Source organism: Rutidosis leptorrhynchoides, chromosome 3 (genome assembly GCF_046630445.1).
Source record: "Rutidosis leptorrhynchoides isolate AG116_Rl617_1_P2 chromosome 3, CSIRO_AGI_Rlap_v1, whole genome shotgun sequence".
Classification (NCBI taxonomy): domain Eukaryota; kingdom Viridiplantae; phylum Streptophyta; class Magnoliopsida; order Asterales; family Asteraceae; genus Rutidosis; species Rutidosis leptorrhynchoides.
This window is the reverse complement of record NC_092335.1, coordinates 3463114-3487161: the sequence shown is the minus strand read 5'-3', so window position 1 is coordinate 3487161 and position 24048 is coordinate 3463114.

The window sequence follows — 24048 nt, the reverse complement described above, 5'->3', positions numbered from 1 at the left end:
CCAATAACCCGGTCCACGTACAAATCCAACTATTACTACGAACCAGAAAATTTTGATGTCTATCAATTTAACCACTTAAAATAAATTTTCGTAATTTTAAGAAGTATAGATAAGAAGTAGAAAAAATTCTAAGTCCTAAAAACTAGAATGACGAGAAATAAGAAAGAAAAAGAGCGCATCGAAAAAGGTCGAAAAAGAAAAGATCGAAAATAAAAGGCGTCGAAAAATAAGAAAGAAGAAAAAAAACTCGACTATAACACTTAAAAAAAAAACTCGACTAACCCAACCTTATTACTATCACTAACTTAAAATTATAATCGCAAATTGAGATTACTAATTGGAATGATAATTGATACATAGGTAAAAGGTGTCTAAAAATATTAAAGCTTACAGGAAAAACTATATCCCAAATGGCAATATCTCAAAAAGGTACTAAAACTTAAAAAGGCGTCGCAGAATTCTAAAGCACTTAAATCTTAGTCTAAAGAAAAAGCACTTAAGGGATTTTACGGCAAAGCCTAAAAATCTAGAAATAAAAATAACTATGGCAAAAACTATGAATTAAAAATAAATACGAGCAAAAATTACAAAAGTTACGCTAAAACAATTAAAAAGGGATAAAATATAAAAATATACTAAAAGTTGTAAAAAGTACAATTTTTATAAAAATATTATTTTTATATTATTTATTTTATAAAACTATTAATTTTATAAATTAATTAAACTAATTAAACTTAAATAATACAAAATAGTAAAATTAAAACTTAAATATTATAATAATACAACCCTAATTAGGGTTTGTTTAATAATAATAATAATAATAACCCGTAATAAATGCTGACTGCAACCAACTGTGGCGTGTCAGACGGGCTCATACGATCGCATGAGTCCTAAGCTATCCATCCATGCGATCGCATGAGCTAGAGTTTCGGGCCACAGAGTGGGCTGCTACAGTACCGGACTCGAGTGTTTTTATTTATTTTTTTTTTATTTTGCTGTGTTGAATTTTCTGTTTTATATATTTATGTAATATATTTATATAAATTAAATAAAACTTATATTTTTATAAAATAAAGATAAATAAACTTTTATAGAACTTAAATATTTAACAAACTCTTAAAAATATTTATATTTTTGTTTTCTTTTTATATTTTCGAATATATTAAAACGTATTTTTTTACAAAAGCGTATTTTAATAAAAGTAAACTAAAAATAAAAATCTTTTTGTTTTTTATATATATTAGCGTTGCGCTTCCGGCTTTTAAGCAAGAAAGTTCCCCGGCAGCGGCGCTAAAAATACTAGATGGTTAAAGCTAAGGGGTATAAAATACTATTAAATTTTAGCAGGAAATACTATTAAATACGATACAATTTTACACAAGATATTTATTTATTTATAGAATGGATATACTTAAACCTTGCTACAACACTTATATGCAGTGTACCTAATCGTACAGTAGTGTAGTTTTTAGTAAGTCCGGTTCGTTCCACAGGGAAAATATTTTAATCAAAGCTTAACGCTATATTAGTTTAATTTATAAAAATACGAATATATATAAGTAATATTATTATTTTAAAGGGGGTTTTTACCGTTTAATGATCGGTTTGTCGATTTTAAAACTTTAGTCGTAGTTAAAACAAAATGTAAAATATTAAATAAATAAAAGACTTAATTTAAAGCGTAAAGTAAATAACGATAATGAAATTGCGATAAATAAAAGTGCGATAAAATAAACTTGCGATAATTAAAAAGTACGATAATTAAAATTGCAATTAAATATAATAACAATAAATAAAAGTGCGATAATTAGAAGTGCAATTAAATATAAAATAAAGGAAATTAAATATGAAATAAAAGAATTATGCTTATTTAAACTTCCGTAATCATGATGTTTGACGTGTTGATTTTAGTTTTATGCCCATGGGTTAATTGTCCTTTGTCCTGGATTATTTAATATGTCCGTCTGGTTTTTGTCCATAACAGTCCGTCAGTCATAAATATAAAGTGCGAGTATCCTCGTCAAATTATCCTTATACCCGAAGTTAAATATTCCAACTAATTGGGGACTTAAACTGTAACAAGATTTTAATACTTTGTTTAATAATTACACCAGAATGTCTACTGAATGTAACCCAAGGTTTTAATACTTTGTTATCAATTATGCCAAGTGTCCTTGTACATAATTTCACCCCTGTTTTAATAATTCTAGTGGCTATTAATCCATTCCCGTGTCCGGTTAAATGAACGATTATTCGTACATATAAATACCCCGCCCATCGTGTCCGATCGAGTGTAAATGGTTATTTATAGGGACGCCCAATTGTAAATCTTTATATTAACATTAACAAACTATCATTTAGTTAAACAAATATAAAGCCCATTAATAGCCCATAGTCTAATTTCCACAAGTGTCGTTCTTTTGTCCAAACCCCAATTATGGTACAAAGCCCAATTACCCAATTTTAATAATTAGCCCAACGTCATGATTACTTCGGATTAAATAAGCATAATAATAACTTAGCTACGAGACATTAAATTAAAAAGGTTGAACATAACTTACAATGATTAAAAATAGCGTAGCGTTACACGGACAGAATTTCGACTTACACCCTTACAACATTCGCTAACACACCCTTATTATTAGAAATTGAAATTAAAATTAAAATTAAAATTAAAATTAAAATATAAATATATATATATTACGTATATATTGAGAGAGAGATTAAAGGATGGATAAATGGTTCACCAAAGCTCGATTTTTATAGGCATGTGATCTGGAAAAGGGGCTCATGCGATCGCATGGATTTATGCCTTCCAGGCCATGCGATCGCATGGCCAGCTGGGGAGAGCCACTTTTGGTTGTTTTCTTCTGCCGACGTTTATTTAAATATAATATAATATATATATTAATTTTAAGAATTAATTATATATTATATTATATTCATATGCATAGTTGACTTGTAATTTTTAGTCCGTTGCGTCGAGCGTTGAGAGTTGACTCTGGTCCCGGTTCCGGATTTTCGAACGTCCTTGCGTACAATTTAATATCTTGTACTTTTCGTTTTGAATCTTGTACTCTTGTAATTTTGAGACGTTTCTTATCAATAATTGGAACCTCTTTGATTGTCTTTTGTACTTTTGAGCTTTTTGGTCGTTTGCGTCTTCAATTCGTCGAATCTGCCTTTTGTGTTCACCTTTTATTATTTAAACGAATATCACTTGTAAATAGGACAATTGCAACTAAAAGCTTGTCTTTCTTGAGAAATAATGCTATGAAATATATGTTCGTTTATAGCATTATCAGCGTGTGACGATCGCTCCAAATCCATATGGACGAACACGTCATTCATCGATTTCATTGCGAGGTATTTGACCTCTATATGATACGTTTTGTAAACATTGCATTCTTTTGAAAAGGCACACCATAAATGAATATTTAAATCAAAGGTTTTCGACATCTGATGATTTCTACATATAGACAATCACTGTAAATAATAGTTTACAATAGTACTTCCGTCGACAATGCAGTCAAAATAATATACATGGTGATGATTCGGTGAATGCAACGTTTCCTTGAAAAATATGCCATGTAAGACTCCATGCACATAGCTTGTCTAACATATAAGCAAACAGCGGAAGACTTCTAGGGAACCTGAGAATAAACATGCTAACAAGTGTCAACACAAAGATTGGTGAGTTCATAGTTTCAATGTTTTGCATAATCTGTACATAAAGGTGGATCACAAGATTTCAGTTGTTCAATCCAGAAACGTTTATCAAAATATTCTACAAGATTGAGCACCCTGGTAACTAAACTTAAAGTATATATAATTTGTACCCTTTGTATAATCATCTTAATAATACACGCAAACCAACGTGTACGCTTCTCAAATAGCATACGTCCATTAAAAGGCTAGCGCTCTAGCTCGGACGGGGATATCAAGCCCTATGGATCCATATACTACTACTCGTGCCCACCAGTTCTTATAACTGGCAGTTACTAGTTACCAAAGCTAAGGGATTTTCGGTTCAAACTCAGTGTAGAATTTAGTATGTACTTGTATCCATTGTGTTTAATATAAAGTGCATGTATTCTCAGCCAAAAAATATATATTGCAAAAGTAATTAAAAAGGGAGCAAATGAAACTCACCTTAGCAGCATATAAAGTCGTTCACCAAAATGTGACCGAAACTCGGATTACCAAATAACCGTAGATCTCAACCTAGAGAACATATGTTGGTCAATAAATGTCTATCAAGCTAGGTCAGGTCATAGTGTATCACAATCCTAATGCTCGAGATCGACATACAAAAGTTATCCAAAGTCGTTTGAAAAGGTCAATTTTGACAATAGTTCAACAAAACGAGACGTACCTTATATAAGGATTCATTTACTCGGTTGGTAATATTCAAAAATCTAATTTATCAATCTTACAAACAAGTTGTTTAAATATTAATTGCAGATTCAAAAGCAATTCCAATTAACGTCAATCATAATTCAGTTGACCATATCTTTTGATTCGTTCATCGAAATTACGCGATTTCTAAATGAAAAGTTATTGATTTTTCGCCAGCTTTCTAAAAACATGCATATCATATACCTTTTATCAGTAATATATGTATTTAATTCGTGATTCATCATAAACTGTTTAACGACGAAATTTAGCATACAAGCATGCATAAATATATATACTCGAGCACTAGACATGTATACACTATTAATATATAAAAGATAAGATATGAATGCTCACGTATCAATATTGTAATTCAATATTGCAGGAAAGTACGTAGACGCAACAGAGATGATAAACACTAGGTTTGACTTGCAAACAATACCTACGAATATTACCCATAACCTCCATAGCTATAACCCATAATTTCCTTAGCTCTATCCCGTTCGAAAAGCTTGTTTTGAAGTGACACACTCATGACCTCGTCGTAGTATTTTATGTATAATAATAATAATAATAATAATAATAATAATAATAATAATAATAATAATAATAATAATATATAAAGAGAGCTGAGGATATATGTGTGTGTAATCGAGCAAAAACGAATTCAATTTATAGACTTTTCCTGAAATCTGACACCATGCGATCGCATGGGTTTTATGCCTATTTTCCATGCGATCGCATGGCCCCAAAATCCAGCTCACAATTTTTTGTTGTTTTGTTTGTCGACATATTTAAATATAATATATATAATATATTTAATTTAAATAATTAATTATATATTATATTAAATTCATGTGCATAGTTGACTTGTAATTTTCGTTCCGATGACTCGTACGTTGTCACTCGACTTATGTCCCAGTTTCGGTTTCTCGAACGCATTTTCGTACGCTTAGAAAACTCGCAATTTACGTTTTGTGACTCGTACCTTTGTCAAAATATAGTCTTAAATTATCAATAAACTATATCATTCAAAGTGTATCTTAAACTTTCGAGTGTTTTGGTCATTTACTTTTATAAATCATTGTCTCGCTATTTGTTAATATATATATATATATATATATATATATATATATATATATATATATATATATATATATATATATATATATATATATAATAACAAATCGTTTTATGACCAAGTTAATATATATTTTCAACATTCATAAAAACGTTTTAAATATATGTCGCAAATTATTCATACAATTAATATTCCAACTTATCATATATATTCAAATAAATATTTAAACCAATAAGTTTATTGTACAGTATCAAACAATTAATACGTTGTTACATTTTCAAGTTATAGTATATATATATATATATATATATATATATATATATATATATATATATATATATATATATATATATGTATCTATATACATATAATTGTTCGCGAATTGTCAAGAACAACCGAAAGGTATTTGAATATATGAAAGTAGTTCAAAAATTTTGAGATTCAGTTTTATAGACTTTGCTTATCGTGTCGGAAATGTTAATCATACAAAGATTAAGTTTAAATTTGGTCAGAAATTTCCGGGTCATCACACAGCGCCTCCTTTATTTGAGTAGTAAGGTTAGTGTGAATCATTATATTCATAGATTTTACTCGAATGGGTTCTCTGTCCTTTCTGCTCAAGGCGTCGGCTACCACATTTGCCTTCCCCGGGTGGTAACGAATCTCAAAGTCATAATCATTCGACAATTCAATCCACCTACGCTGCATCATATATTCAGTTGTTTCTGATTAAATATGTGTTGAAGACTTTTGTGGTCGGTATATATAATACTTTTGACCCCATATAAGTAGTGCCTCCAAGTCTTTAATGCAAAAACAACCGCGCCTAATTCCAAATCATGCGTCGTATAATTTTGCTCGTGAATCTTCAATTGTCTAGACGCATAAGCAATCACCTTCGTCCGTTGCATTAATACACAACCGAGACCTTGCTTTGATGCGTCACAATAAATCACAAAATCATCATTCCCTTCAGGCAATGACAATATAGGTGCCGTAGTTAGCTTTTTCTTCAATAATTGAAACGTCTTCTCTTGTTCATCCTTCCATTCAAATTTCTTCCCTTTATGCGTTAATGCAGTCAAGGGTTTTGCTATTTTGGAGAAATCTTGGATGAATCTTCTGTAGTAACCAGCCAATCCTAAAAATTGACGTATATGCTTCGGAGTTTTTGGAGTTTCCCACTTTTAAACGGTTTCGATCTTTGCCGGGTCCACCAGGATACCTTCTTTGTTCACTATGTGACCGAGAAATTGAACTTCTTCCAACCAAAATGCACACTTTGAAAACTTAGCGTACAGTTTTTCTTTCCTCAATACTTCTAGCACTTTTCTCAAATGTTCTTCGTGCTCTTGATCATTCTTTGAGTAAATAAGTATGTCATCGATGAAAACAATGACAAACTTTTCAAGATATGGCCCACACACTCGGTTCATAAGGTCCATGAACACAGCTGGTGCGTTAGTCAATCCAAACGGCATAACCATAAACTCGTAATGACCATAACGCGTCCTAAAAGCAGTTTTTGGAATATCATCCTCCTTTACTCGCATTTGATGATATCCAGAACGTAAATCGATCTTCAAATAAACCGACGAGCCTTGTAGTTGATCAAATAAGTCATCAATTCTAGGCAGTGGATAACGGTTTTTGATGGTAAGTTTGTTCAACTCTCTGTAGTCAATACACAACCTAAATGTACCATCCTTCTTCTTGACAAACAAAACAGGAGCTCCCCATGGTGATGTGCTTGGTCGAATGAAACCACGTTCTAATAGTTCTTTCAGTTGGCTTTGCAGTTCTTTCATCTCGCTGGGTGCGAGTCTATAAGGAGCACGAGCTATTGGTGCAGCTCCTGGTACAAGATCTATTTGAAATTCAACAGATCGATGTGGAGGTAGTCCCGGTAATTCTTTCGGAAATACATCGGGAAATTCTTTTGCGACGGGAACATCATTGATGCTCTTTTCTTCGGTTTGTACTTTCTCGACGTGTGCTAGAACAGCATAGCAACCTTTTCTTATTAGTTTTTGTGCCTTCAAATTACTAATAAGATGTAGCTTCATGTTGCCCTTTTCTCCTTACACCATTAAGGGTTCTCCTTCTTCTCGTACAATGTGAATTGCATTTTTATAACATACGATCTCTGCTTTCACCTTCTTCAGCCAGTCCATGCCAACTATTACATCAAAACTCCCTAACTCTACTGGTATCAAATCAATCTTAAATATTTCGCTACCCAGTTTAATTTCTCGATTCCGGCATATATTATCTGCTGAAATTAATTTACCGTTTGCTAATTCGAGTAAAAATTTACTATCCAACGGCGTCAATGGACAACTTAATTTAGCACAAAAATCTCTACTCATATAGCTTCTATCCGCACCCAAATCAAATAAAACGTAAGCAGATTTATTGTCAATAAGAAACGTACCCGTAACAAGCTCCGGGTCTTCCTGTACCTCTGCCGCATTAATATTGAAAACTCTTCCGCGGCCTTGTCCATTCGTGTTCTCCTGGTTCGGGCAATTTCTAATAATGTGGCCCGGTTTTCCACATTTATAACAAACTACATTGGCATAACTTGCTCCGACACTACTTGGTCCGCCATTACTCGTTCCGACACCATTTATTCCTTTTGTTCTGTTAACCCCTGGTCCGTAGACCTCACACTTCGCCGCGCTATGACCATTTCTTTTACACTTGTTGCAAAATTTGGTGCAGAACCTCGAGTGATACTTTTCACACCTTTGGCATAGCTGCTTCTGATTGTTGTTGTTGCGGTTGTTATTGTTGTTGGGATGATTGTTGTAGTTGCTGTTGTTGTTGTTGTTGTTGTTGTTGTTGTTGTTGTTGTTGTTATTGTTGTTGGGCCGTTTATTGTAGTTGCGATTGATGTTGCGATTGTTGGGATAATTGATGCGATTATTATTGTAATTGCCGTTGTTGTTGTATTGGTGATTCTTATCACCGTTTTCCTCCCACTTTCTTTTGACTTGCTTCACATTACCCTCTTCAGCCGTCTTTTCTTTAATTCTTTCCTCAATCTGGTTCACTAGTTTGTGAGCCATTCTACATGCCTGTTGTATGGAGGCGGGCTCATGTGAACTTATATCTTCTTGGATTCTTTCCGGTAATCCTTTCACAAACTCGTCGATCTTCTCTTCCTCATCTTCGAACGCTCCCGGACACAATAGGCACAATTCTGTGAATCGTCTTTCGTACGTGGTAATATCAAATCCTTGGGTTCGTAACCCTCTAAGTTCTGTCTTGAGCTTATTGACCTCGGTTCTGGGACGGTACTTCTCGTTCATCAAGTGCTTAAATGCTGACCACGGTAGTGCGTACGCATCATCTTGTCCCACTTGCTCTAGATAGGTATTCCACCATGTTAACGCAGAACCTGTGAAGGTATGCGTAGTGTACTTCACTTTGTCCTCTTCAGTACACTTACTTATGGCAAACACCGATTCGACCTTCTCGGTCCACCGTTTCAATCCGATCGGTCCTTCGGTTCCATCAAATTCCAAAGGTTTGCAGGCAGTGAATTCTTTATAGGTGCATCCTACACGATTTCCTGTACTGCTAGATCCAAGGTTATTGTTGGTATGTAGCGCAGCCTGTACTGCGGCTATGTTTGAAGCTAGAAAAGTACGGAATTCCTCTTCATTCATATTCACGGTGTGTCGAGTAGTCGGTGCCATTTCCTTCAAAATAGCCAAATGGAACAAGTTAATCATACAGAATATTAAGAGTAGTTAATAGTATTTCGTAGCATAATATGAACTCATTTATAAAAGCTTTTTCTTCATATTAGCGTTTTATAAGTTTAAATTCGGGTAGTACCTACCCGTTAAGTTCATACTTAGTAGCTAATATACAATTCAACTACTACAATTCTATATGAAAAACTGATTATAATAATATTTCGCGTTCAAACTTTTATACAATATTTTACAAACTTACAGTACTGCTTATTTTACATAAAGCATGAAATATAGCACACAATAACTTTGATACAAGATAGTTGTGAAGATAATTCTAGCTAGTACACAAGTCATTCAGCAAAGGCAATAAAGACACGTAATTCATACGTCCAGAAACAAGTCATGCATTCTGGTTTTACTAGGACTACTTCCCATCCTTGGTCTTGTGGAACATAACCGTTATGGCCGTTGATAAGACAGCGTGTTGTAACGTCGTCAAAGGGACGAGGGTTACGTAATGACCAACAGTCTCGTAATAACCTAAAAACCTCATTTCTTACCCTAATTACCGACTCCGTCACTTGTGGGAACGTTTTGTTTAATAGTTGTAGCCCGATGTTCTTTTTCTCACTTTGGTGAGAAGCGAACATTACTAACCCGTAAGCATAGCATGCTTCTTTATGTTGCATGTTAGCCGCTTTTTCTAAATCATGAAGTCCTATATTCGGATACATTGAGTCAAAATAATTTCTTAACCCGTTGCGTAAAATAGCATTTGGGTTCCCCGCAATATATGCGTCAAAGTAAACACATCGTAACTTATGGGTTTCCCAATGTGATATCCCCCATCTTTCAAACGAAAGTCTCTTATAAACCAAGACATTCTTGGAACGTTCTTCGAATGTCTTACAAACTGATTTCGCCGTAAATAGTTGTGCCGAAGAATTCTGACCGACTCTAGACAAGATTTCATCAATCATGTCTCCGGGTAGGTCTCTTAAAATATTGGGTTGTCTATCCATTTTATGTTTTTATACTGTAAAATAGACAAGAGTTAGATTCATAAAAAAAATACTTATTAATACAAGCAATTTTTACATATATCATAAAGCATAAGCACACTATATTACATATATTACACCACACGAATACAACTATCTTATTCCGACTCGCTCGTTTCTTCTTCTTCGGTTTTGGTTCGTTTTGCCAAGTTTCTAGGGATATATGATGTTCCCCTAATACAAGCTGTCGTTTTCCACAACGGTTTAGAAAAACCTGGTGGTTTAGAGGTTCCTGGGTCATTGTTACAACTTAAGGGCTTCGGGGGTTGACGATACATATAAAGTTCATCGGGGTTGGAATTAGATTTCTCTATTTTTATGCCCTTTCCCTTATTATTTTCTTTTGCCTTTTTAAATTCAGTTGGGGTAATTTCTATAACATCATCGGAATTCTCGTCGGAATCCGATTCATCGGAGAATTGGTAATCCTCCCAATATTTTGCTTCCTTGGCGGAAATACCATTGACCATAATTAACCTTGGTCGGTTGGTTGAGGATTTTCTTTTACTTAACCATTTTATTATTTCCCCCACCGGTTCTATTTCCTCCTCCGGTTCCTCCTCTTCCGGTTCTGATTCTTCTTCCGGTTCTGATTCTTCTACCGGTTCTTCTTCGGGAACTTGTGAATCAGTCCAATATATATTCGACTCTTCGTTATTATTAGGTGAGTCAATGGGATTTGTGCTAGAGGTAGACATCTATCACACAATATCAAACATGTTAAGAGATTAATATATCACATAATATATACATGTTAATAATATATAGTTTCCAACAAAAATGTTAAGCAATCATTTTTAAAGAAAACACGGTCGAAGTCCAGACTCACTAATGCATCCTAACAAACTTGATAAGACACAGTAATGCAAATTTTCTGGTTCTCTAAGACCAACGCTCGGATACCAACTGAAATGTCCCGTTCTTATTGATTAAAAACGTTCCATATTAATTGATTTCGTTGCGAGGTTTTGACCTCTATATGAGACATTTTTCAAAGACTGCATTCATTTTTAAAACAAACCATAACCTTTATTTCATAAATAAAGGTTTAAAAAGCTTTACGTAGATTATCAAATAATGATAATCTAAAATATCCTGTTTACACACGACCATTACATAATGGTTTACAATACAAATATGTTACGTCGAAATCAGTTTCTTGAATGCAGTTTTTACACAATATCATACAAACATGGACTCCAAATCTTGTCCTTATTTTAGTATGCAACAGCGGAAGCTCTTAGTATTCACCTGAGAATAAACATGCTTTAAACATCAACAAAAATGTTGGTGAGTTATAGTTTTAACCTATATATATCAAATCATAACAATAGACCACAAGATTTCATATTTCAATACACATCCCATACATAGAGATAAAAATCATTCATATGGTGAACACCTGGTAACCAACATTAACAAGATGCATATATAAGAATATCCCCATCATTCCGGGACACCCTTCGGATATGATATAAATTTCGAAGTACTAAAGCATCCGGTACTTTGGATGGGGTTTGTTAGGCCCAATAGATCTATCTTTAGGATTCGCGTCAATTAGGGTGTCTGTTCCCTAATTCTTAGATTACCAGACTTAATAAAAAGGGGCATATTCGATTTCGATAATTCAACCATAGAATGTAGTTTCACGTACTTGTGTGTATTTTGTAAATCATTTATAAAACCTGCATGTATTCTCATCCCAAAAATATTAGATTTTAAAAGTGGGACTATAACTCACTTTCACAGATTTTTACTTCGTCGGGAAGTAAGATTTGGCCACTGGTTGATTCACGAACCTATAACAATATATACATATATATCAAAGTATGTTCAAAATATATTTACAACACTTTTAATATATTTTGATGTTTTAAGTTTATTAAGTCAGCTGTCCTCGTTAGTAACCTACAACTAGTTGTCCACAGTTAGATGTACAGAAATAAATCGATAAATATTATCTTGAATCAATCCACGACCCAGTGTATACGTATCTCAGTATTGATCACAACTCAAACTATATATATTTTGGAATCAACCTCAACCCTGTATAGCTAACTCCAACATTCACATATAGAGTGTCTATGGTTGTTCCGAAATATATATAGATGTGTCGACATGATAGGTCGAAACATTGTATACGTGTCTATGGTATCTCAAGATTACATAATATACAATACAAGTTGATTAAGTTATGGTTGGAATAGATTTGTTACCAATTTTCACGTAGCTAAAATGAGAAAAATTATCCAATCTTGTTTTACCCATAACTTCTTCATTTTAAATCCGTTTTGAGTGAATCAAATTGCTATGGTTTCATATTGAACTCTATTTTATGAATCTAAACAAAAAAAATTATAGGTTTATAGTCGGAAAAATAAGTTACAAGTCATTTTTATAAAGGTAGTCATTTCAGTCGAAAGAACGACGTCTAGATGACCATTTTAGAAAACATACTTCCACTTTGAGTTTAATCATAATTTTTGGATATAGTTTCATGTTCATAATAAAAATCATTTTCCCAGAATAACAACTTTTAAATCAAAGTTTATCATAGTTTTTAATTAACTAACCCAAAACAGCCCGCGGTGTTACTACGACGGCGTAAATCCGGTTTTACGGTATTTTTCGTGTTTCCATGTTTTAAATTATTAAGTTAGCATATCATATAGATATAGAACATGTGTTTAGTTGATTTTAAAAGTCAAGTTAGAAGGATTAACTTTTATTTGCGAACAAGTTTAGAATTAACTAAACTATGTTCTAGTGATTACAAGTTTAAACCTTCGAATAAGATAGCTTTATATGTATGAATCGAATGATGTTATGAACATCATTACTACCTCAAGTTCCTTGGATAAACCTACTGGAAATGAGAAAAATAGATCTAGCTTCAAAGGATCCTTGGATGGCTTGATAGTTCTTGAAGCAGAATCATGACACGAAAACAATTTCAAGTAAGATTTCCACTCGAAATAAGATTGTTATAGTTATAGAAATTGAATTAAAGTTTGAATATGATTATTACCTTGTATTAGAAAGATAACCTACTCTAAGTAACAAATGTTTCTTGATCTTGGATGATTACTTGGAATGGATTTAGAAAACTTGGAAGTAAACTTGCAATCTTGGAAGTATTCTTGATTTTATGAAACTAGAACTTTTGGAATTTATGAAGAACACTTAGAACTTGAAGATAGAACTTGAGAGAGATCAATTAGATGAAGAAAATTGAAGAATGAAAGTATTTGTAGGTGTTTTTGGTCGTTGGTGTATGGATTAGATATAAAGGATATGTAATTTTGTTTTCATGTAAATAAGTCATGAATGATTACTCATATTTTTGTAATTTTATGAGATATTTCATGCTAGTTGCCAAATGATGGTTCCCACATGTGTTAGGTGACTCACATGGGCTGCTAAGAGCTGATCATTGGAGTGTATATACCAATAGTACATACATCTAAAAGCTGTGTATTGTACGAGTACGAATACGGGTGCATACGAGTAGAATTGTTGATGAAACTGAACGAGGATGTAATTGTAAGCATTTTTGTTAAGTAGAAGTATTTTGATAAGTGTCTTGAAGTCTTTCAAAAGTGTATGAATACATATTAAAACACTACATGTATATACATTTTAACTGAGTCGTTAAGTCATCGTTAGTCGTTACATGTAAATGTTGTTTTGAAACCTTTAGGTTAACGATCTTGTTGAATGTTGTTAACCCATTGTTTATTATAACAAATGAGATGTTAAATTGTTATATTATCATGATATTATGATATATAATATATCTTAGTATGATATATATACAGTTAAATGTCGTTACAACGATAATCGTTACATATATGTCTCGTTTCGAAATCATTAAGTTAGTAGTCTTATTTTTACATATGTATTTCATTGTTAATACACTTAATAATATATTTACTTATCATTTAACATAATTAACCAAGTGTATCAATATCTTAATATGATTCATATGTACCTAGTAAGACGTTGTTATAACGATAATCGTTATATATATCGTTTTCGAGTTTCTTAAATTAATAGTCTCATTTTTATGTATATAACTCATTGTTAAAATACCTAATGAGATACATACTTATAATAAAATCATGTTAACTATATATATATAACAATATATATGTCATCGTATAGTTTTTACAAGTTTTAACGTTCGTGAATCACTGGTCAACTTGGGTGGTCAATTGTCTATATGAAACCTATTTCAATTAATCAAGTCTTAACAAGTTTGATTGCTTAACATGTTGGAAACACTTAATCATGTAAATAACAATTTCATTTAATATATATATAAACATGGAAAAGTTCGGGTCACTACAAAAACCCACAACGCATAAGCGTATCACATGGACCCGAAGCACAAGGTCCATTCTCCCACATGAACATAGAGTAAACCCGAACAAGGGTCACCCTACACACACGCACCCATTTTACACATACACATGTGCATAGTAAATTTACACTCACCTTAAACGCCTCGATGAAGTGAAATCCAAAATCCGCAACACGCCAATGGAAAGTACCTATTCCATTAATCACAAATACAACACAATTAGGGTGGATTTACAAATCAACCCAAATTAACAACTAGTGCGATTTCGACCCAAATTGCACTTCCAAGCTCAAACCCCGCCCAAACTAACCAATAATCACTAACACTAGTGACATTGGTCCTAATAAGCCAATTAAACCCGAACACAAGTGTTAAACACTTGTCTTGCCCAATTTGACACCAAAACCCTAATTTTGACCCATTTCAAAATTAGTCAACCGAATGAACCCTAAAGGCTTCCAACACCTCAATAATCACTAAATGCTAGTGATTACACCCATTTGCAAGTCTTACAAACTTACACTTGTTCACCAAACCCAAAATCCACCAATAACAACAATAAACCCGAATCTTGGTGTTAATCTTCAATTAACAACTAAATGGGTTCCATCTATGAACATACAAGCCAAAATCCCTAAATTTGAATGATGAACACAAAAACGAATTTCGGAGTTAGAGCTTACCACTAGTTTCACCTTGTAGCTAAGAACGAGGGGAACAAACTTGTCTCTTACGCTTTCGATCAAAACCCGCTTCTTCCTTTCCAAATATCCCTTTGAATCAATTGGGGTGTTTGAGTTTTTGAGAGAAAATGAAGAAGAAAAGGAAAAAGATAAAAGGGAAAATGAATGAGTGGATGAGATTAAGATCTCAAATCTGGCTCAAATGCGAAATGACCAAAATGCCCTCGAACATCCTTTAAAATTGCAAATCTGGTACCAGCTCGCCCAGAATGCCGCGCTGCGGCCACAATCGTCGCGCCGTGACCTATAACGTATTCTGGTGGTTTCCTTAACATGCTTCCTGGAATTGAAATCAGCTGAATGTCGCGCCGCGGCCCTTTCTATCGCGCCGCGACCCAAGGCATGGTCTGGTGCCTTCCTTACCGTGCCTCCTGACCCTGATTTGTTTGTAATGTCGCGCCGCGACCCATACCTCCGCACCGCGACCTTTAACTTGGTCTGATCACTTTTCGCATACAAGAACTTTAACGCATGAACATGTCTCAATTCCTTCATACACCTATCGTACATACGCGATACACCTGTAAATCATGTACGGGGAAAAACGGGGTGTTACAACTCTCCCCCACTTAGATTCGATCACGTCCTCGTGATCCTAATCACTTAACCAAATCGAACCTACACTCGATGGTTCTCAAACAATCGTTCCAATCCGACTTCCAACACATTCCTCACTAGCCCGAAGATTAATTCATTAACTAAAATACACAGTTGCATGCATTCCGAGACGTACAATACACACAAATCATTCGAAGTCTTATAACGATCACTTGGAATACGCAAAATTGCCACGTATCCTTCCAACCCCTCTAGGCAATTCTTTTCATAGAGTTACCCCTAACAACTAAATCGTCATTCGCATTTATCAAGTCCACAAATCCGAGCACTAAAACTTGCTCAATCCCTCATATCGGGAAAAACTCCACCAATCTCGTACCGAGACATCAACCCTTTAACGTACCATACCAAGTACAATGCTAAAAGCAACCAAGTCTCAACCTAAGGTCAACAACCCGAAATGATGAAGACCGAACAAAAACGAATCCTTACGGATACGCTTACCACATAACATCCCTTGTAGTGCGCAATACGACCAATATGCAACTATCGTAACATCATAAACAAACGGCTAAAATCGATAGTACCCCAAACGGCTATGGCAACGCAAATCCCAAGGTGTACAAAATCAACTATTGTCACACCCGTAACAACATGTGAGCAAAACGCGGCTATCCGCATCACTAATCATACAACATGGTCCTCACGACCCCACCATCGGCATATAAAACAACCAATAGTTCACAATACAACATAATATGGCCGAAACAACCCGAGCCTAAACACATATGGAGGATGGTCGAAACAACCCAGACCTTAGCGAATTCGCACAACCTGAAATTCACCAACCCAATCCATATATCCCACAACGAAATGACCGCACAACCCGAGTCATTGTGAATATGCGTAAACCGATATTCACTACCTCCGCCACATAGTATAACTGAGGATGGCCGTACAACCCGAGCCTTAGTGAATCCGAACTACCCGACATTCACTACCTCAAACTATGAGTCCAACCAACAGGGACAATCGTACTACTCGAAATATTGTGAATACGAACAACCTGATATTCACGTCCCACAACACAACACGTGAATGGTACTCCCATTCCGATAACGTTATACCATACCGATATAACACTAAACCCATGATGAAGTCAGCGGACCCCGAAGGTCATGCTCCACCAATCAACAATACCATGATGAAGTCAGCGAACCCCGAAGGTCATGCTCCACCAATCAACAATACCATGATGAAGTCAGCCGACCCCGAAGGTCATGCTTCATCAATCTCATACGCACTTTTGGCCTCAAACAACGAGTATTGCAACATCGCGCTCTGCTACACTATGGTGAACCCTAACGGGTACCACTAACCATCCACACAATCGAGCAAGAACCACCTATACCGAACATAGGCACAAAACAATAATTCTCTACAAGAGAATCTACCACGCACATCCCTTAGCCGAGGGATTTCACCTTGCTCGCCAAACATGCCCATTATCTCTCAACGAGATTACCACATTATCACCTCGGTGATAATTTATATCCCAAAATCATAAGTACAATTTAACCGAAATTTTACTCTACCACAAATCGACCAAAACTAGATCCCAACGCAAACTTCCGGATCTACCAAAAGCATTATACGAAGTCTCACACTAAAACTTCCTCGTGCGGGAGTGTAACTCCCCCACTTGGAACTACGTTCCATAACCGCCTCTCGTACAACCGTACAATGCTACTAAAGGTAGACTTTACCAACAATTGGGTTCACACGATCCATTACCATATCTTGCTCCAAACCTTGAGCATACGAAGGATTTTAACCAATCCTTAAACACTTGAACGAAAAGTGTACCACGATTACACAAACCATACTCTCGCAATCATCCAATTGCTATAGTTTGTCAACTTCCACCTAGTCACTCATGTACCTAAAGGTTTCACTTCGGTACCCTAAGTACAATGTAACCACAACATAATCGGAGCTGAACACCACGCTAGTAGGTATAAAAGAGGCACCTAATGTCGCGTCATGTAGACTCCATTACCAACATACATCGAGATCCAAAACACTCGATCTCAAAGGTTCCAACCACCTGACGAACCTCACGGTTCATCAATTTCAACACGAGAGCGAACACTCTCTAACATCCGAACACCAAAGCCCATTCCCAAGGCTTGGTAGAACATTTCTCAATACTAAGGAATGCTTGGTTACACCAAGTCTTACGCCCTTCGCCCATTAATCAAAACGTCACCATAGGGTACTTCCATTAGGAACGTCACCCATAACAATAACATGCAAAACACTATGCAACCTACAAACCCGGACGCATCGACACATAAATAAATATTAAAAGGCCATATTTATTACAACGAAACGTACCTTAACGTCTCCTTGCGGCATTCGCCGCCGCCAACTCGGGACAATCCGGCTTGCGATGTCCCTCTTTATGACAATAGTAGCACATTCCGTCATCACTCTCCGGCATTGTGCATTCCCACAACTTGTGGCCCCTAACACCACAATTGAAACATCTAGGCGCACGAGAACTCGTCAAACCTTTCTTCACATTACCCATACTCGCACCTGCACCCTTAGTTTTCTTACTTGGAGCACCATACGAATCAACCCTTCTCTTATTTGAAAGCTCCCTAGCTTTCGATCGCGAATGTGATTCGAAACCCCTAGCCATGTTAAATAACTCCGCAAACGAGTTCACTTGGCCTACACTAATTTTGCCCTGCAACTCATCATTCAAAGTCCGATAGAAATCTTCCATCAACATCCGATCATTCCCAATATACTCCGGGCAAAAACGAGCCTTCGACATAAAGGTCGTCTTTAGAGTATTCAAGTCCATCGATCCTTGTTGCAAATTTCGCAACTCATTTCGCATTTCTGACAAATCGGCTGAAGTCCGGAACTCCTCGAAGAATTCCTTCTTAAACTCGTCCCACGACAACGCCATAAACGGTTCACCACTGAAAAGATCGATCTTACCATCCAACCAATCCTTTGCCCTACCCCGCAATAAACTAGTAGCGAGTCTCGTCTTTTTCTCGGGAGGGCATTCAATAGTACGAAAATACCCTTCGACATCCGAGATCCAAGTTGTGCTTATCAAAGGATCCGGTTTTCCGTCGTACATCGGGGGTTTAGTCCTCATGAAGCTCTTAAGACAATGCTCCATTTCACCACTACTTTGACGTTCGGAATACTTCCTATCCATTTCTTCTCGAAATGCACTCATTTGCTCCGCAACAGCGGCCGCAACTCTAGCGTTAAACTCTAGATCGTTCGTCTCAATCCCGTTTCCCGTCACCATTCTAAGGAATGCAAAATGATTAGTCCACGAACGTATAAAACCACACGCACAACACTGCCCCATCTTGCTCAACACCCGTCGTACATCACTTGTTTGACACGATTTGCACCCGTAATAAGGTTTGCAAGTCCTTATTATGCACACACGCCGTATCGACTCGTTAGTACAACGACCGCCTCGCTCGATGATATAAACCAACACAATGCAATAATATATTAATAGAATCCACATATTAACACAAACGTTAGTCCACCTACAAACAAGGCACTAACTATAGCCCGTTCCGACCCGTTCACCTACAAGTCCCGCAACAAATAAGCACACACAAAATTCTAAGTCTAGGCACCTATCTCAAGTCGCCTAAATCCCTTAGACCATGCTCTGATACCACTTGTAACAACCCAACCCGTATTAAAACCGGCCCATAAAAATTTTCCTTTTAATACACGTTAAATAATACTTTAGGTCCCATTACACAATTTTCAAAACGTATTTTCATCAAAGTAAGTTCAACGAACTTAAAGACATACATTAATAGATTAAACTCGTTAATACAATGATACGTTAATTAAATCATAAATCGGTTATAATCATTATGACCCGACTAGTTACGTTTACACAAAACCGAGCATGGTGATTTGGGACTACGCTACCCAAATCCTAATCAAGTACAAAAACAAGATCTTCTAAAGCAACCTAGCCAAGATCTCTAATCCCCAAGCTTACCCGAGCCGCCAAGCGTGCGAACCTATAAAAATATCAACAACGAGAGGGTAAGCTAATGCTTAGTGAATGTAAAGGTACTACACACATACATATGCATAAAATGGCTACGCATCACCAAGCATCAAAATAACACATACCGTAACCGCATGGTAAGCAACTACAAAAGAGCACAATACACAAGTAGCTACACGCTACGTAACCGCCAAGCTAACATAACAAGATTAGCTACAACACAACAATAGGTATATACGCGTATACAATAGTTATAATCAACAACAACAATAAGGTTAACCCCTTAACCCAAACCACATGAAGGTCGGCTGAACTACCAGAGCCTTAGTGAATTCGCACTACCCGAGATTCACTTCCTTCACCACTTCTACAACCGAGGTTGGCCGAACTACCCGAGCCTTAGTGAATTCGCACAACCCGAAATTCACCACCTCATCACCAAGATGACCGAAACAACCCGAGTCATCATGAATCCGCACTAACCGAGATTCATTTCCTCAACAACAAATGCTAGCAACCCATCGCCAAAAGGGTTATCCAAAACGCTAGCCAATTCACAACACCAAGGGTAAAAACCCACAACGCATAAGCGTATCACATGGACCCGAAGCACAAGGTCCATTCTCCCACACGAAGATAGAGTAAACCCGAACAAGGGTCACCCTACACACACGCACCCATTTTACACATACACATGTGCATAGTATATTTACACTCACCTTAAACGCCTCGATGAAGTGAAATCCAAAATCCGCAACACGCCAATGGAAAGTACCTATTCCATTAATCACAAATACAACAACATAATTAGGGTGGATTTACAAATCAACCCAAATTAACAACTAGTGCGATTTCGACCCAAATTGCACTTCCAAGCTCAAACCGCGCCCAAACTAACCAATAATCACTAACACTAGTGACATTGGTCCTAATAAGCCAATTAAACCCGAACACAAGTGTTAAACACTTGTCTTGCCCAATTTGACACCAAAACCCTAATTTTGACCCATTTCAAAATTAGTCAACCGAATGAACCCTAAAGGCTTCCAACACCTCAATAATCACTAAATACTAGTGATTACACCCATTTGCAAGTCTTACAAACTTACACTTGTTCACCAAATCCAAAACCCGCCAATAACAACAATAAACCCTAATCTTGGTGTTAATCTTCAATTAACAACTAAATGGGTTCCATCTATGAACATACAAGCCAAAAGCCCTAAATTTGAATGATGAACACAAAAACGAATTTCGAAGTTAGAGCTTACCGCTAGTATCACCTTGTAGCTAAGAACGAGGGGAACAAACTTGTCTCTTACGCTTTCGATCAAAACCCGCTTCTTCCTTTCCAAAAATCCCTTTGAATCAATTGGGGTGTTTGAGTTTTTGAGAGAAAATGAAGAAAAAGAAAAGGAAAAAGATAAAAGGGAAAATGAATGAGTGGATGAGATTAAGATCTCAAATCTGGCTCAAACGCGAAATGACTGAAATGCCCTCGAACATCCTTTAAAATTGCAAATCTGGTACCAGCTCGCCCAGAATGCCGCGCCGCGGCCACAATCGTCGCGCCGCGACCTATAACGTATTCTGATGGTTTCCTTAACATGCTTCCTGGAATTGAAATCAGCTTAATGTCGCGCCGCGGCCCTTTCTGTCGCGCCGCGACCCAAGGCATGGTCTGGTGCCTTCCTTACCGTGCCTCCTGACCCTGATTTGTTTGTAATGTCGCGCCGCGACCCATACCTCCGCGCCGCGACCTTTAACTTGGTCTGATCACTTTTCGCATACAAGAACTTTAACGCATGAACATGTCTCAATTCCTTCATACACCTATCGTACATACGCGATACACCTGTAAATCATGTACGGGGAAAAACGGGGTGTTACACCAAGTAATTATTTTTATAATTTTTGCAGATCTATATAAGTTTTATAAACTCAGAAAAAAATTATATATATTTTATTTTTTGTTAAAAATATTTATTACGAATTTTACAATGTTTTTACGTTTAAATACTACATAATTCGTATTTAATTATAAATAATATTCCATAAATTATCAAAATTATTTTTATACATAATAATACTTATAATACTAATTATAACATATAAACATAATTAATTTCGAATTTTACAAAGAATATACAATAAATATAAATATAATCGACAATATAAAAAAAAATAATAAAAATAGAAAGTACCTCAAATTTTCTTCAAGGTTTTGAGAGAATAACTTAAGGTTTTTTGTTTTTGGCAAGAAAAAATGAATGAGGAGCCATGTATTTATAGGTAAAAATGATTGGTGAAAAGAAAAAAAATAAAATAAAATAAAGGTGCCAATTTTGACAAAATAATAAAAACATGTTAAAAATGTTTTTAATAAGTTTTTGCTTTTGAAAATATTTAGTCAAAATTCATGGGCTCATTATTTAATTTATAAAAAAAATCTTATTTCTTTTTTTTATAAGCTAAAAATATAAATAATGATTAAAATAACTTATCATTTTATTAATAATTATGTTACATATAGTTTTATATAAAATACACATTAATATTAATATTAACTAAAGTTATTTTATATAATTAGTATAAACTTTAGTTAAAAAAACGTGTCGGCAAAAAAATAAATATTTAATCAACGTCGAATTTAATCATATATTAAGTGTGGATAACAACCTTAGGGGCAAATTAGTCAATTCAAGTATGAAAATGTGAGGGTTGTTATAATTAACACTATTCGTGTATGAACCAATAATGTTTTAAAAGTTTATCAAGAGATTCACCAACCTTTTATCATATAATATTATATGAATAAATCTTATACAACGGACATTCATTTACATGTTACATGTAAAATATAATCAACAAATCAATACGAAACATGTTCTTGATCATTCAAAATTTTATTATCGGACATTAGTTCATATAGGATAACGGAAAGCAAGTAATTCAGGGACAGAGCAAAGCCAACTTTTTTATATCCCTTTGAAGCATTGCACCACTTCAAAAGAACAACTGCAAGTATCAAAATATAACCAATTTATCTATTTTGTAGTTAATAACTTTGGACTAAAAATATGTAATTTAAACACCAAAAGCAGAATTTCAAGTGTTTAATACCCAATTATGCAAACGAAAATCATATGGAATGTAGCTATAAATCGTTTGATGAATCACATGATCAGAAGGAGATGTTTTTGGTAAAGCCTAATCAAACTTGGTTGTCAATCGAACTCCGAACGAAACCAAGATCCTGCACCGATTCCTGAATAACGCATCAATAAGTAAAAGAAATAAATGATAAACACTAATTAGATCGAGTGAAATTATCTATGCTAAATAACCTAGAAAATCGTAATATGATTTCATCGGAAATATTAGCCTGTTATGCCTTAAACCCAATCATAGATCTTAAAATCCTAATAAAACTCACAACCAGCAACTAAAGTAGCAGTATATGAAACACAATCGTATAGCTACATAACAAACAGAGCACATTTAAATTGTTTAGGAATAAAAAAAATGGGTGCATACGATATTGATGACTAAAATTAGGAAATTTACATACTTTTAACCAAATCAAACACAAGAACATCATAAGAACAAATTTTCATATTAAACCCTAAAATAAACAATTTAAGATGTATAATGAATAGTTCGAAAGGTAAACATAATAACTAATATTTGCAACACATGATCAATTCATGATGAATACCTGATTATTAACAAATAACGCAAAAGCTTCATAAATAAAAGAAAAGGAACTAACTTGTTCGTTTCAAAACTGATATTGATTCGAGAGAATTTGGAGAAAAAGTTAGGGTTGTTCATAAGAACCGGTCAATCTTGTTGTATTTGATCTACAGCCGATTAATCTTCCTGTTAATCATTGAAAACGATCAGATTGGATGTTGTCTATTGAACATGAATTGTTAGTCATAGGAAAAGGATCTCGATTGATCGGATTAGTTGTAGTAGTTTATGAATGGCCAGAACCCCTAATTTTTCCTTTTGATTCCGCCCAAAAACGATTTTAGGATGGTAATTTGGTAATCAAAC